The 17006-nt window shown below is 39.3% G+C and overlaps 1 pseudogene; it reads left to right on the forward strand.

The window, feature by feature from the left end:
- The first annotated feature begins 2918 nt into the window (after positions 1 to 2918).
- On the forward strand, positions 2919 to 4905 carry LOC140931657 (uncharacterized; annotated as a pseudogene).
- The last annotated feature ends 12101 nt before the right edge of the window (positions 4906 to 17006 follow it).

Below are 17006 nucleotides of genomic sequence, written 5' to 3' on the forward strand. Positions count from 1 at the left end.
ATCAACATCAGGCTATGTATTTCAGTTTGGAAATGGTACCATCAGTTGCTCCAGCAGGAAACAACCCACAGTTGCTAAGTCCTCGACTGAAGCGGAGTATGTTGCTTTGAGTTCAGCTACTCAAGAAGCTATATGGCTACGTCGTCTGATGAAAGACTTTGGAAAACAGATGGATGCCCCGACTACCATCTATGAAGACAACCAAGGAGCCATTGAGCTGGCAAGGAATGCCAAATACCATAGCCAAACTAAGCACATTGGCATTTGTCATCATTTTGTTCGAGAAAGAGTTGTTTCTAATGAAATTAGAGTGATTTATTGTCGTACTGAGGACATGGTAGCAGACATTATGACAAAGGGACTACCAAAACCTACTTTTGAGAAACTGAGAGATTTATTAAGCGTGCATGATGTTGTGTGAGGAGGATTATTTAGCTCTATTATTCTAGACAAAGTATTTTTGCTGAATAGCATAATCATCAAGTGGGAGTGTTAGGATTATGATAATTTATGCTGCTCAATGAACGTTTCTCATTGGCTAATTCTTGACATATGGTTTTTTATATATTAGAACTGTTTTTTTTTTCTCGCGCTCGTCCTTGTGAACTGTGACACAGCATCTGTTAAAGAATAAATGTCCAAAGAGTGCTCGATGGGTTGGAATCTTTCTAACAGGTGGAGCGTGCTTTCCCGAAGCGATACACGCTGGGGATTTTTGAGGCAAGATCAGGTCACTTCTTTCCCGCGAGGTCAAGGGTCAGTGGTGTCATTAGTAGGCTTACTCAAAATTAAAAATGGCGGACGCAAGTGTAAACAAATTTGAAACGACTGTCCTCTCTGCCCTGCAGTGGCTCAAGATGAGCTGATAAGTGCAGGAATGGAAAGTTCCCAAACGAATGAGGCTTTCCATGAGTTAAAAATGTGGTTGTCTTCAGTTTCGAAAAGGCATTTTGGAGGTATTCGACAACAACACAAGCACGTGCTCTTGGCAGCATTTCCCATGCTGACAAGTATTTCAAAAAGATGGTATAAAACATTCATGCGAAGAATGACCCCAAGGTGTGGAGTGAAAAATCCATGGAGAGTTATTGTTTCGGAAAATCTCAGCAGGGATCTATTTGGCATGGTTCAACAAATTGCTACCAGAAGCTCTTACGGGGTTACCATGCACAGTACAAGCAAGCGCATTGTAATGGTTTTTACCAGGGAAACGAAGGTGCGACGTCTGTTTTGTGAGATTATGGATTGCGAAATCGAGGAAGAAAAATTCGTTAAGAGATAGGCAAGTGGTAAAAAGAAAGTGCAAGCTATGATCAATGAGGAAAAGGAATTTGGTGTGTCTTTTAATTGTACAACTGAGGAGATCACATTTGATTTCTTTTATGGAGTATGGAATGAATATGGCTGGCCTCAACATATTTAGGACTCATAGAAAACACAATTACTCGAACAACTTTTTTAATTGATTGTTTATTTTCTGCACTAGCATCACTGCAAAATACATTTTCTCAACAGTTTGAATTGTGGGAACAATAATAAGTTTATTTCCTTAGTCTTAATGTGTAAAATATATAACATTCATAATTTCAGTGTTAACAAAATAATGTTAAAGTTTCAACAATTGACAATTGCCCAACAATAAATACGGAACAATAAATAAGTTGACATAACTTTATTCTAAACAAGTATCAAAACTGTTTGATAAGTAAGTATCAAAACTTTTATGTTTACATTAGACCCCTGGCATTAGCTGCTAAACTCTTAGCCTGAGCAGTCAGTTTACCTTGCTTTATACAATCATTGTCATTCTCCATGTTATTAAATGGTAATGACCATAATTGAAACAAAGGAAAAACAAAATTACACCATAACATATAAGAAAATAAATGCTGGCAACAGTTACACACGATTTTAATTTATGAAATCAAGCTTGGCTATAACGCTCTCTTACCCTATCTTGAAGACGTTTTAGTTTTATCCGCTTCCTGCTCAGGTCGGTGTTTGTTTCTATCATCTTTTTCACAAGCTCATCTTGCTCCAATTTCTTTGCTGCTCTATATTTACCTATAGGGAATCGTGTATAAAAACTCATTCTACGTGCCATCATTTCCTCTCAAAGGCACACCACGCATGGAAGCTGAAAGGCAAAAGTAAAAAAATGAGGTCTACATATAACAACTTTGCTGAAAACTCGGGCGCAAATCCAAAATTTGGAAAAGAACAAATTCTTACCTTGGTAACGTTCTTCCTATTGTAGCTTCACTATGCTCAGAAACTAGGAACTCGTCTACAGTCTTTGAAGCCAAACATTGCCAAAAACCCTTTAGCTGTAATCCTTTTCAGTATTGATTGCTGTTGACTGCAAAAGCACAGAATTGCCTACAGCTAAACCACGGCAAATTTGGTATCAAACGAAAGATCAAGTGACGAAGAAGCCAGAAAATTTGATGCCAGGCGCCAAAACATGACCCCCGGAGCCTGGGGAGCTTTCAAAAAACTTATTTCCAGTCTCTCGAGTTCAGCCTGCGCAACCAATATGGCGGCCCAAATTTTTTTCACGCGTTTCCATGGTCAGAAACGACGCACAAAATCCCCAGCGTGATAGTCTTTATCTCGTTTCATTTCAGCAAGTTTCGATGATACCCATGGGGTTTTACTTCAGTTCAGAAAGCTGTTGTTAAAACACCAGGCAGTGATGAAAATTTCTCTGTAGCAAAATAAAAACAAGAACCGGCAAAACCATACTCGAAAGTTGAACTTAATAAAATTTTGTTAAAAAAATCTGAATTTCAATCTTTGTTAATGAATAGAGTATACAAATAGAAAATTTAGGTCTTCAAAGGGCTCCTCTGGCTCCATAACAAAATTATATATTAAGACTAAAGTATTATCAATTTCCACAGTTCCTCCTAATAGCCATGGGCATGAAGGGATCCATTTCAAACAACAGCTGTCTATTGCAAGATTCACAAAAATGAAAGGTTTATGTACTATTCATGCCCTATTAAATCCTATTTTGAATTTATTTATGAAGTCAAAAGGCGTTATCTTTGTCAACGTGGGAAACATTCTCACAAAATAATATTGCATTACAGATGTGACATGACCAAAACCTGCTGTTATTACTTAAATCCTCCCCTGGCAAGAACACTGAGCAATGACTGGCATAAACAACCAGGATGCCACAGCCAGCCCTTCTTCAAAGTGTCCTTAGGGAACATTGGTTTTGATGAGCTACACCTCATGCTTCGTGTAATGGATAGACTTGAAGAAGGGTTATTAACAGATATCATGAAGTGGGATGAGGAAAATAAGAGCCATTTCAACAAAACTGCTCATTTGCATCTTCACTGTAAGTGGTGAAAATAGAGTCAGGTTTACATATAATTTTATACTAGATTTGATTTATGAAGTATAATGGACATTTCATTTCAGGATAAAATTTTCAACAAACCTCCGAGAGAGAAAGCCAATATTCACCTGCAAGAGTTCCTGTCAACAGTTCATTGAAATGGTGTGTCCTTCACCATCTACCATACTGACAAGTGGGAATGGACCTCTCTTCTGGGTGGCGACAAACATCTTCTTTTAAGGAAACTACCGAACCATTTCCACAAAGTTTTGCCAGAGGATAAGGTGGAAGCCACAAACATCTGACAACATAACCAATGTTAATTACTGTATAATAAGAAAGGGGAAATAAAAGAGTAAATTTAACTATTTTGTGTGAATTCTTTGCATAGACACAATATTTGAAGTTGTGGATGGTCTATGGTTAACGGACACCACATATACCAACGAAGCGCTGGTAGAATCAAAAGGGAAACATTTGAAGTTTCCTGGTCCTTGCTTTTGACATTTCAGAAAGACCAGAGGGAGTTATTGCCGATCCACTGGAGAACAGGTTATCCACAAACCAGGACAAATGTCACCAAATGGTTTTGGTGACATCTTCCAAGGAGCGAAAAAACTACTGTACTCAGCACATGCAAAAATGGGATGCTTTTAAGTTGGCGTCCATGTGGTGTAACCAGAAATAAAAAGTGATTGTTATGGCAGACATGGTTTACAAAAATGATGTGCTTTTCCAAACTGGTCTTGCAGAAGCTGATGATGAAGAAGAGAACTTTGACTTAATGTTCCAGAGCCTAGAAAGCATTCGGGAACAATAAGTGCCTGGTTTCAAACAAATTGATCTCAACAGTTCAAGGACTATCTCGTGATGTCTTCCAGGAGAGCACTTGAAATATACTAATCGATTGGAACTGAAACACAAAGTCCAAAGGAGGAAGCTTGAAGCAGAAGTCCTGAGGGAGCTTCCAGTATAACGGAACGGCTGCCAAGCTCTGCTGGACGGAAAACATCACCAGCTGGAGCTAACATACATGCTATTACGATGTTAAGCGTCGTGAGCAATCTATTTTAATACCTGCATATATAATGTTTTGGAGCAAAGAAATACGAAATCAAAATCAAGTACACGGTTGACCACAATACATATATTTCCTTGGTGCAATACCAGTAACAGACTTGACATCACCATTATTTCATTTCTTTTTACAAACTTTAACCTTGAGGCATAACATCATTATCCACAATGAATACACCAGTTTCGATATATTTAAATTCATACTTAACCCTAGGGAGTAGAGAAACAAAATAAAAGCAATTTATTATTCATTGCTGAACGTATTATTATTTCTTTTATATTTTGTTCCCCAAGCCTCAGAGCCAAGTATGGATTTTAATATAGGAAAACTGATCTCTTTATTCTATTCTCCGCAGGTAAACAAGCCCAGTTGCTCATCCACATTGCCAGACATCCTGGACCCCACCCTACGACCAAACAAACATTACGACCTGGTTCACAGAGATGATAACAAGCTGAGTCCAAAGTATGTGTAGTGATGTGGACAGTGTCGTGTGGCCTTCAATCAGGCAGATTAATTACTATTCAAGAAATCGGTGTGAGAGAAAGAATGACAAAGTGGGACAAATAGTAAAAAATACAGGGAATGTACATTTTCACTATATAACCACTTGTCTGAAAGTAAATGATCAGAATTTCTCTTTCAATCCCGTAACAGTACCATCACGAAAAATTAAAATCCTCCCAAAAGGAAGTACGGAAAGCCTTGCAGCTAAGAGATTGCAGGTTGAACCAGCCGCAGATTTACAAATGCATTCCCTTCACTCGGCAGGCAGAAATACATTTTTAAACTGCTCTGCACCCATAATTTGCAGTTCAGCACTGAGTCAATCTTGTGTTCCCTAGGCGAAGATAGAACAATTTTGTATACCTTCACTTAGTTGAGGAATTCGATTCTTTACTTTGTGTCTTGTTTGTTGGTTTACGACGGTCTACAAGGTATCATGGGGTAAACGATCGAGGTCAGTGTCATTCCATTCTAGGGACAGTGCAGGAGAAGGGGCCAAAAGCCCACCCCCGCCCTCCCGCCACTTTTTTGTGCAAAGTAACAAAATGAGATTTCCTGGTTAATTTTCATGGCACTAGATCTTGCAAGCCATACCCAAATGAGCACTATCTAGTCAAACAGGCTTGAGACAAACGGAAAAAACATTTAAACAGAAAATTCCAATGAAAATCTTGTCCCAACTGAATTCCTAAAAAATTTTACGATCCCTGGGTTTTCGAGAAAACTTTTCCCAATGAAATGATGCCTAGTAAATGCCCAACAAAAGAAAACAGAGGGGAAAGAAGCAAAAGAAGCAGGGAGGAGAGAAAGTGATAGGTAAAAGTCCAGGAGCAGATCTTGCAATTTTGCCTTTTGCGCTTGCCCAAACTTCTAAAGCTGTATTTTTGCATGAGGAAGTGATCGACTTGTAAACAACGTTTGGGACAGGTTTTGTGCTTTTTGGCGACAAACTGACCAGAAAAGAAGTCGATGAGCTGTAAACGGCATTTTTCTGCAAAATTTCCTGGAGCAAATGGGTTAAAGACATAGACCACGGAATCAACTAGTGTCAACTATAAATTAATAAATGTTAGTTATACATCTGCAAATGACAAGTATAATGATTGAATTGGCCTTTAAGTCAAGAGGCATTACTTCATCTAAGAACTCAAATGATAATAATAATGATAATAATAACTTTATTTATATGGCGCTCATATCCTGAGCTCATGGCGCTTTACAATGTAAATATGGGGAAAATGAAATAATTTACATATCACAAGCACGAAATCTATTTACAATCATTATAAGTCTTAAAATCATAAAGTTTACAAAAACAATGACCCACCCTCTAAAAATTGCCTAAAAAGATATGTTTTCAATTCTTTCTTAAAACCAGTTAAAGATGGTGACTTGCGTAAATCTAATGGTCGTGAATTCCGCAGTTTAGGGGCACACTCTGAAAAAGCCTTGTCCCGGTAAGTTTTCGTGATTGATCGAGGTTTGTCTAACAGCTGCTTAGATGCGAACCGCAAGACCCTGGAATGCGATTGATAACTCAGTCTGTCCACCAGATAGCTAGGGGAAAGGTTGTTAAGTGATTTGAAAACTAGCAAAAGAATTTTAAAAACAATACAATAACTAACCGGAAGCCAGTGAAGGTCAAGTAAGACAGGGGTAATGTGATCAAATTTACGAGTCTGAGTAACAATTCTGGCGGCAGTGTACTGAACATACTGAAGCTTCTTCAACTGCGTTTTCCCACAGCCGTAGAGTAAGGAATTGCAATAGTCTAGTTTAGATATTATGAAAATATGCACAGCAATTTCACTAACTCACGTGTGAGATATTTTCTAATCTTTGATAAATTCCTAAGCTGGTTAAATGATGAGCTGCAAATGTCTGAGATGTGCATGGCGAATACCATGTTGTCATCAAGTACTACTCCCAGACTCATAGCATTGGCGGTGGTTGTCAGCCTCTCACTACAGATACTGGAGTAGCTGAAGAGTGGACGAGTATGGTACTTCGAGTAAATAAGCATAATTTCTGTTTTGTCGTGATTGAGTTTCAGCTCGTTTACGTCCATGCAATGACATATATCAGTGACACAGTTCTCTACACGCAGCCTTGCAACATTGACATCACAATCCTTGAACGATATGTAGAGCTGAGTATCATCAGCATAGATACAAAATGGGACCTAGAACAGAGCCCTGCGGAACGCTCACAGTCAAATCCCTTACCAACGATTTTGTATCATTACTTTCGACAAACTGAAATTGGTCAGTCAGATAAGAATGAAACCACTGCAGAACTGTTAAAAGATAACTTTATTTCTAAACAATCTAAAAGTTCATATCTGTAGGCCTTTACAATAACAAAAACATTGGTAGTGTTTACACTGAGCTATTAAGACTTATTAAATCTCAAGCCACTCTTCAAAAGATTTAAGGAAGTCTCAAGTGGCTTAAAAACCATCCTTACAACCGACTTAGCCAACTTTTAGTTTCATGACCGTTGAGTTGTACAAAGCATGCAAATCAAACTGTAGTATTGCTTGCATGGGAAAATAAACTTAAGTCAACTTGAAGTCACAAAAAGAAAGCTGTGCTTGGAGCTCTAAAATAATAGATGAACTATTCCGAATTTACTTGACTTGAAATATTTAAGCTTATTCAGGCTCAAGTGTTAACGCTACCTATAGCAGACAAAGTAATGCAACAGATTTTAAAATAATAACTCCAGGTATGCATTTCAGAGTTCATACAACAACTGCACCTTTTGTATGCCTCAACAGTAACTTTAACATGCCAAGAATCTAAGGTAACACACATACAATTTCTTAGTTCAACTAATACAGGTTTATGCCAAAACTACAAATTTCACTAACGCAATGAACATAACTATGATCTTTTAACAATTCATGAACAGGGTTAAATGATGGAAGCAAAACCTATGCACCTTAGGCAACTTTGCATTTCTGTATCAAATAACATTCACTACAAATCAAATTCATCTTTTCAAATAATCTGAAACTTCATACAGACTCTATTTTGTATGTCTCAACAGCGAATTTGAGGTAACGTAACTACAATGTGTACAGTGAACTGGGACATCAAGAAATACAAATTTTACTCAAGCAATGCATATTGTTACAGATGCGAAACTGAAGAGACAAACTGAAACAGCGACTACAACAAGAGAATCCAGCGATATTCATACAAACACACTGTAAACATGAACTCTAAATTTAACGTTCACACAACATGCACAATTGGCATAAATTTTACAAGCCAAAATGGTTAATTGAAGTTCTAAAAATGTTCAAAAGCTTATCTGCCTGGATAGTACTCCAAAGTAAAGTCTTCATCAACCAGGAACAGTGAGTTTTAGCAAAACAAGGTGTACAAAAGGTCCATGTCACCACACGTTCTTCTTCACAGCAACACTAACTAATAGAACTGCACAAAACCTCCACATGTGCTTTTTCCTAATGTCCATATACGGTCATACAAAAGGTTACATGAGAAACCGGTGGTGTGTGACTTTAAAAAGGACTGTTTGTAGGAGTGTGAGCCTCGTAACAATATAACAATGATCTTTTAACAACTAGGAGTGTTATTTCAGAGTGAAATGACAAAAATACAACTTGGGGAACTTTGGTATCTATACATTTCCAAATGCTTGCCCTTTACAAAAGGTCATCAAGAAAACATCACTGAATACCTTTTTAGTGCAAATGTACAATGGGTAGAGTTATCTCTTTTGCCCATGCACCAACAATCAGAAAACAGATCGTACAGAAAGGGTTATTCTCTACACAGTCATGACTGAATCTGATAGCTATTACCCATCTTTCACTATTGAGTGGCTTATGTTGCCGTGCTAACCAGCCCATTACGCCTCTTGGTGTCCGATCAACAGAGGAAAACTGCTCAGCTGGCTCAAGATTAACACTACCGACTCCCCGAGAGTAGAGTAATCTCTAAATGCTATTGGTTTTTTGCCATCTCAGTTTTAAAACGAATAACACAAACTGCGGTTACAAACATCAGAAATAACAAAGGCATTGTATCAATGACTTTTATAATATCGAACGTGACGTTTTATATGCTTCAACATACATCTTCAGAAGTGACCGTTAAAATGAGTAGTAACTAAATTTAAATCAAAGAAACAAAGTAAGGTAAGTATCTAATTAACGTGAAAGAAAAAAAATAAATGTGACACGTAAGTAAAGCTTTTCACTGCTTATAGTTTCATTTAGGACCGGTTTTAAAATCCTAATAAGAAAAGTCTCCTTGATTTTGCAATGGGTATTTTGCGCTTGCTAAAATGCCAAAATGGTCCAAGTTGAAGTGATGTGTTCTGCAATAGCTGATGAATGACTGTTACTGGTGATTGCCTTGAAGTGTTCAGTTTTTCTGTCATGTAATCTCCGTTTGGTTTTGCCAATGTAGAAATCCTGACAGTCCCAACAACTAGCTTTATATACAACTTTGGACATTTGAGAACGGTTGAGCCTGTCTTTGTCGGGGGAAAAGAGACTTGATGTGATGTGTGGTCTGGAAAATGATGCCTTATTGTGCCTGCAGTCTGGCTTTGGCTTCATTTTAATGCACCCATAACATTTATTTATACAAGCCTTGAGTACTTTGGTAATAATTTTGCTTTGCAACCCTAAATAAGGTAGTAAGAACTTGCTGGGGTTTGAATAGAGGTGTAAAATTTCTGCCCGTCAAAACGTCTTATAAGGAAGCTCGTTCAAGTCTCAAGTCCACCTTGTCGACACTTGACTTCAACCACATTTGCTCCACCGTGGAAACCAAAGTATTGAGGTAAAAGCATCGCCTTTCTCAAAAGCTTGATAGAAAATTCAACAAGTTGAAACGGAAATATGGAACACCTTTGTTGTCACACTTCGAGTTGTCTAGTGCATTGTAAGCAGAGACAAAAAACTCTTAAGACAGCTCGCACAAAATTAACAGATGTCTCCAATTCTTGAGAAATTGTAAATGCCGAGACTAGAAATGTGTTTGAATAACTTGAACTACTTGCAAAATAAGACATCACGTCTTTACCACATTCAACACACGTATAAGAAATGTAAAATGTAAAAATAAAAATGTTCTAGAAGTTTTAAAATCCTCGAAATATACTTAGTTACAGTTAATGTAAATTTATTTACAACGGTTGATTTCCAGGAAACACTTGAAGGACCTTTAGAGTAAACGGGATTTTCGGTTTTAAAAACTGTTGATGAGCAGGGTTAAAAAGAGCATAACCCAGATGGTCCAAGTTGATTTTTTTGAAATTTTGGAGTTACGAGAACAAGCGAATGAATTCCAATTCGAATTTGCCCTACCAAAAAATATATACAAACGTCTGCTTAGATTATCTGGTGTGACTAAGCAAACAATTTCAAATGTTTCTCTGGAGCTTGGTGATTGACTGTCTTACTGAGGGCAGCAAAGCACCTTTGCTAATTCCCGCATTAAATATCATGGGCGCTTTCTTTGTTCTTTTCTACTTAGATATTGAACACCGGGAATTTACCTCAGGAATCTCCAGTCACACACTCTATCACAATTTCCTGCAGTAAAAACAGCCTTTGTCTTTGCCTCACTTTGTTCTTCACTTTCCTTCTCTGACTCATGTCTGAGAGTAATTAGCTCTTCCACCAGTTTATCAGGCTCACTTTGGAGTACCACACCTCCACCACTTGCTCTTTCTTCTGTAGCCAGTTTTGCCTTTACTTTTCTTGCCAAGGTATTGAATCTGTCTCATATGGACCTTGGGTTAACAATGAACTCTTTCTGGCAATTTAGGCTTTCTGCCACAATAAATCCCATGCACTCCCTCTCTCTCTTGAGCCATGTTTCCGCTCAAACACCCCCTCCCCTGCCATTGTGGTTAGTAATATGACATCCTTCTCCTCTGTCCATTTCATGACTGACTTACCATGACAAAAGAATTTGAATTGTAACAACTCAAATTAAAGATATTCAGTTGAAATTATTATGTTATTATTTTAAGTCTTGGTAGAGTTGATGGCACGAGGTTTGATCTACATTATTTAAATGTATTAAAAAATCCGTATTTTCTGACAGTAAAATAACCAGGATATTTTTCCCAGGCCAGTACCTACCCCAATCCCCTCCCCTAGAATGTGTACATTACTTAAATAATATAACGCATTTCCCTCCTTATGATGGGTACTGTTATGTTCTCGGGCAAACAGACTACTTCACACAAGATGGGGGATCAACTGAAGAACTGTATCAATCAAAGAGCACATGGGTTTTACAGTAACCGCATACATACTGCGGGCACAGTATGAATTACTGACACTATAACAAATGTAATGATACACTATAAAACCTCCCAGCAGAAATGTTGTGCCTGACAAGAAATTAAAGTACAAGACAACTGTTGAAACTCTCTAAATAATCAGAAGTTCAAGAAAAGAAACAAAACTATTAGAAGCACTGTTTAGTGTCATTAAGGCGAGACTTAATGGTTTTAGTCCATTTCTTCAATCAGTCTCTGTGGTGGTTTGGTAGCACGTTTGGACCGATGCGGAGCAGGGGTGGGACGAGTAGGTGTGCTTGGGGACTCCGCTGACTCTGATTCTTCAGGTGGGGGTGTACTGCTTTTGGTACTGGGAGAAGTAACGCCTTCAGTAGATTGATCAGATGTAACTTCGCCAGAGCTGGATTGAGTCACAGCAGAACTAAGGGTGTTTTGAAGTACATCGTCAACATGTCTCCTCCAATTCTGTCCATCCTTGAACTGGACTTGAAAGGAAGCAGGTGATGTTTGCTGTACGTCAGTACCAGCTTGCCACTTCTGTCCTGATAGGTGGTCACATGCGAGAACACAGTCGCCTACTGCTATCTCCCTGTATTTTGCAAACTTGTCGTGATTGCACTTCATTTTGTCTTGCTGGCTGGTCACGTGAGATCCAATATCACGTGTGACCAGAGACAATTGGGTGCGAAGTTCTCGCTGTAAGAATAGTTTGGTGGGGGATGAGCAGGTTGTAGCATGTGGTGTGCTTCTGTAAGATAAGAGGAAATTCTCAATCTGCCACTGTATAGAGCTTGTGGGATCATCGGCTGATGACTCCATTGCATACTTGAAAGTCTGCACTAACCCCTCAGCCAACCCATTTGAAGAGGGATGGTAAGGGGAAACTAAAATTCTCTGAATGCCATTTTGCCGCAGGAACTCTTCATACTCTGCAGACTGGAAGGGTGGGCCATTGTCGCTGACTACTTGGGTTGGTAGACCGTATCGTGCAAAAATATTACGCATGGCATTAATGGTTGAGTCGGCTGTTGTTGTTGTCATGGGACCAATCACTTCAGGCCACTTAGGGTGGGCGTCGACCATGATGAGGTAATGTTTTGCCTGATGGGTTGCAAAATCTACGTGAAAACATTGCCATGGAGCTGTCGACCACGACCATGGAAGAAGCGGTGAGGCTGGAGGAGCCCTGCGGGTTTTGTTGCACTGTTAATATTCATGGGTAACCTTTTCAATCTCCTGATCTATTTTCGGCCACCAAACATGACTGCAGGCTATTGATTTCATGCGTGCAATTCCAGGATGGCCTTCATGTAATTTTTTCAGGATGGTTTGTCTTAAAGAAGGAGGTATGATAGTTCGCAGGCCCCACATAAGGCAGCCTTTCTCCACAGAGAGTTTGTGTCTGCATGTGAAGTATAGCTTGAGGTCAGGATCGGCATAGCAATTAATAGGCCGACCATTCTGCGTAAGCAACAGTGCTTTCACTAACAAACGGTTCCTAGATGTGTCCTTGGCGATTTCTGCGGCAGAAACTGGGTGCCATTTTAACTGCTGGGGGGCCACGTGGAAGATTTCCTCTTCCACACTTGCATCTTTCCTGTACTGAAGTGGGAGCCTTGACAAGGCGTCAGCCCTGGCTACTTCAGCAGATGACTTCAACTCAATTTCGTAGTGGTACGAAGAGACAAGAAGGGACCAGCATTGCAGTCTAGCAGCAGCCAAAACTGGACTCGCAGAATCGCAGAATCCGGAGCAAATATTCTCAACAGGGGTTTCTGATTGGTTCGCAGAGTGAACTTGCATCCAAAGTGATACGTGTAAAATTTGGTGACCCCAAAAATAATGGTAAGACCTTCCTTCTCGATCTGACTGTAGTTTCTCTCAGACAAATTCAAGGACCTGGGGGCATATGTGATAGGTCGGTCATCACCATTAGGGAAGCGGCGAAATATGACTGCTCCGATGTCATACTGGCTTGCATCGCTCTCAAGAATAACAGGAAGGCTTGGGTCATAATGAACCAATACATTTGAAGATGAGAGTGAGTCCTTGGCCTTTTTAAATGCCTCTTTGCACTGGGGGGACCACTTGAATTCTTGGTTACTTTGGAAAAGCTGATTGAGTGGTTGGAGGATAGAGCTCAGGTTTCGGATAAACTTGCCGTGATAATTGATCATTCCAAGGAAAGCTCTCAGCTGGGTGAGGTTCTCAGGGCGTGGTGCTTGTTGGATGGCCTCTACCGTTTCCTCTGTAGGAGAAATTCCGCTGGCAGAGATGACACAGCCCATGTACGTTATTGCTTAGCTGAAGTCGCAAGCCATAATGGTCCAGCAACTGAAGACGCTGTCTAAGTTCTTAATGTGGTCATCATCATCCTTGCCAGTAGTAAGAATGTCATCTTGTATACTCGCCACATGATCTAAACCCTGAAGGATGATGTCCATAGTGCGCTGGAACAGAGCAGGTGAAGACGCAATACCGAAGGGTAGCGAAATATTAGGAAATGAAAGGATAGTGGTGAGCTTCATATACGTTTCCTCAGAAGGAGGAATCGGTGAGCAGAGATCCGAAAGAACATCGTAGGCCTTGGTGCCAATAGCAGAAATTAGGATTGCTCTTCGTTTGTGGGACTCTGTATAGTCGGCAGGAACGCTGTTTGCCACGAAATATTGTTCCAGTTGCTCCAGGTAGCAATTGATGCTTGTAGTAGCTGAATTGAACCCCTCTATTTTGCCGAGGCTTGGCATGGTCGCTCGATTTCTCATCGCCAGAAATGTTATGTTCTCGGGCAAACAGACAACTGCACACAAGAAGTCGGTTCAACTGAAAAACGGTATCAATCAAAGACTGCGGGTTCAGTATGAATTACTGACACAAAAACAAATGTAATGATACACTATAACAGGTACTTCCCCAAGATACCTGTTGAGTATGTGCAGTCCAATAGGGCTGAGATTTTAGCACTCTTAACTCAGAACTGGGTATAAATGGATAAATTTCCTTCACCAGGGTATAATACTCCAAATGTATAACAGCTTTTAAACCCTTTAGACCCCAATATCAACATGCATATTCTCCTTGCTGTTCTCCATACACATCCATACTGCTTGAGAGTATTTGTTCAAAAAATATCAAGTCATTTCATCTTTGGTGATTATATCATTAATTATCATGATCTTTATGTTTGATTAGGCAGAAATTAGATGCTGGTCACTACTGGTGCTTAAAAGGTTAAACCCTCAACAAAAGGATGGGGTACCATTTTTTTCCATGTTAGAACACCTAAACAGCACTCTTCCAAAGCCTACTCAAGACCTAGTAACACTGGTACATACCCTTGGCCTGAAAAGTTACTCATAAATCACCCCACAAAAAAGGATTTGCCATTAAACCATTCGGCTAATGGCTACAAAGATACATTTGTTTTCTATTCTTGTTTCCATTTTTTGTTTCATTGTGCATGTGGTAAAAAGTACACATACTAATAAAGGTTAAACGTACTTTCAAATGAACGGGCAGGTCATTGGCCATTGATTAGCCCAGAGAAGGTATGGCTAAAAGGGAGGAATACAACCATGCTTTGGTATACTGTAGTGAACTGAAATAGAACTAGCCTAAAAAAGACAACTTGAAAGTTCTGGTATCACGTGGATTTTGTTGTAAGACTTGTAATATTGGTACATATATCTGTAAACTTTAAACTTACTTTATCTTGTCACTTCCTCCAAGCTCCATTTCTCCTTAAAAGATAGTCAAACAAAATAATTTTTTAGTGTGTATTTGGCTTTTTCAAAAGCTTAAAAATATTTGAAAAGCAGTGATAATTTGCCGCTAGTGCATGGCTTTGGTAAAACCCTGTAAGAAATAGACAATAAATCGATACTGAAGAAACATTTCACGGTGGAAAACACAACAGTTTAATATTTATCCATAGGACTTGAAAAAGGCACCGGAAGCAGTTCAAAATCCAATGAAGGCTTTTGAAAATATCACTTTTTAGAAAATATCACTTTATATATAAGGATAATTTATTTTTACCCTTTCAACTTGAAGCAACAACAAAAAAAACAAAAATCCAGATGTGTGACCGCAACGTGAAAACAAGGGGATTGCTGTCGTGAACAAAATGCAGCCTTGACCTGACAACGTCAACATTGGCTCTGGAAGTCGGATCCAGACTACTCCTCGTGTCATCACGTCGTCATTTGATGTCACGCTGTTTTTGCTAAATCAGTCTATGACTACCATTCAAGTAAAGTCGTGTGCCAATAATATATTTGACAATCTGGTGGCACTTGGTGGAAGTGGAAAAATGCAAGGTGGTTTTATCATGCCCAGCCAAAAACAGGTAGATGAATTGACTGCGTGCCCATGGCTTAGATTTTTCTTGACCTGTGGATGGCCGGATAGAAAGGGATGGACATGTCTTCATCCTGATCATCTGGGAAAGCGCACACAGCAAAAAAGTGTTTAACGTGTCAACCTGGAAATGTCATGAAGCATAGGTTGTTTACCATTTACACCCAGTTTCCAGAAAGTCTGGACAGAATGTTCCAAACGGAAATTCGTGTTCCATTTCCTCAAAGCCATTTTTGAAACCAGTTTCAGGCTCTCACAATCATTTTATGTGCAAGCTGAACAATCATAGGGAATCAAATGCACACTCTAGAGCTGAATGCAGAGATTTATGAATGTGCATCTTGTCATAAGCTCACCGAAGATCTTGTTAGCCTTATGAATCATGGTTGTACCTCATATGTAAATGGTAGGTGAAATGTCCGATGCTTCACATCGCTAGAAAAGTGGAATTTTACTGGGAGCTTTCTTTCACTGTTTCCTGCGTTTTCATTCATGTTCATGTGTTGATAGAAAACTTTTATCCTTTTACTTTGCAGTCACTGTTCCAACCTTTGAACATTCTACAGCTTCTCCTTCTCCGTCTGTATGCTCCGAAATCTCACATGGGCCTTCTAAAGTTGAATAGTGGGAGGATGTTGTTTGACTTCTCATTTCTATCTGGAGTCCTCAACAGGATATTAACATTTTCTGTATTACATAACGTAATGTTAGCAATTTACAGAAATTATTGCACATAATGCTGCGTTGACTTTTGACTCTCTTTGACCCTGCTTTTTTATGTTTTTCACTTCACCTCAGCTTAAGTAAGTCCCCTCAAAAGCAATCATTTGGCTCATCTCATGACAGTTCTCCTCCATCTTGTGTTGTAACCTTGTCCCCAGGGCACGTTTCCCTGGCTATGGAGGTGGGGTAGGAAAAGGCCGTGGCATCAGCCGGCCAATGAGTCATTTTGATTGGTTGTTTGATTCCGGTAATTCATGTAAGAAAATGGCCAAATGAAAATAATTTATGCATTATACTGAAATAGAAATGGCGGAAAGTATGTCCAGTTCAACGAAGATTTCGGCAGGAAATCCAGTTTGCAGGCTTTGTGGTGGTTCTCACGAGAGTCACTGTGTGGTTGGAATATTCTGCAAGGCGGGCTCATCTAAAGATCTGTATTCGAAAGTTTATAAAACCTGTGGTATAAAAATTTTTGAGGACGATACGAGGTCAGCAGTGTTATGTAGGAGTTGCGTTACCTTCTTAGACAAAATGGATCAGTTTATTTGGAGAGCTCAATCTGTAGACAATACGCTCAGGGTGTCAAGAGCTTTAGGGATCCAAAAATATAGGAATAAAACACTGAGCGACCTGAAAATATAGGACAAAACCCACCAAAAGTGCAAAAATATAGGACCCCCAGTAGCAACTTAC

Source organism: Porites lutea, chromosome 3 (genome assembly GCF_958299795.1).
Source record: "Porites lutea chromosome 3, jaPorLute2.1, whole genome shotgun sequence".
In the NCBI taxonomy this organism is placed as follows: domain Eukaryota; kingdom Metazoa; phylum Cnidaria; class Anthozoa; order Scleractinia; family Poritidae; genus Porites; species Porites lutea.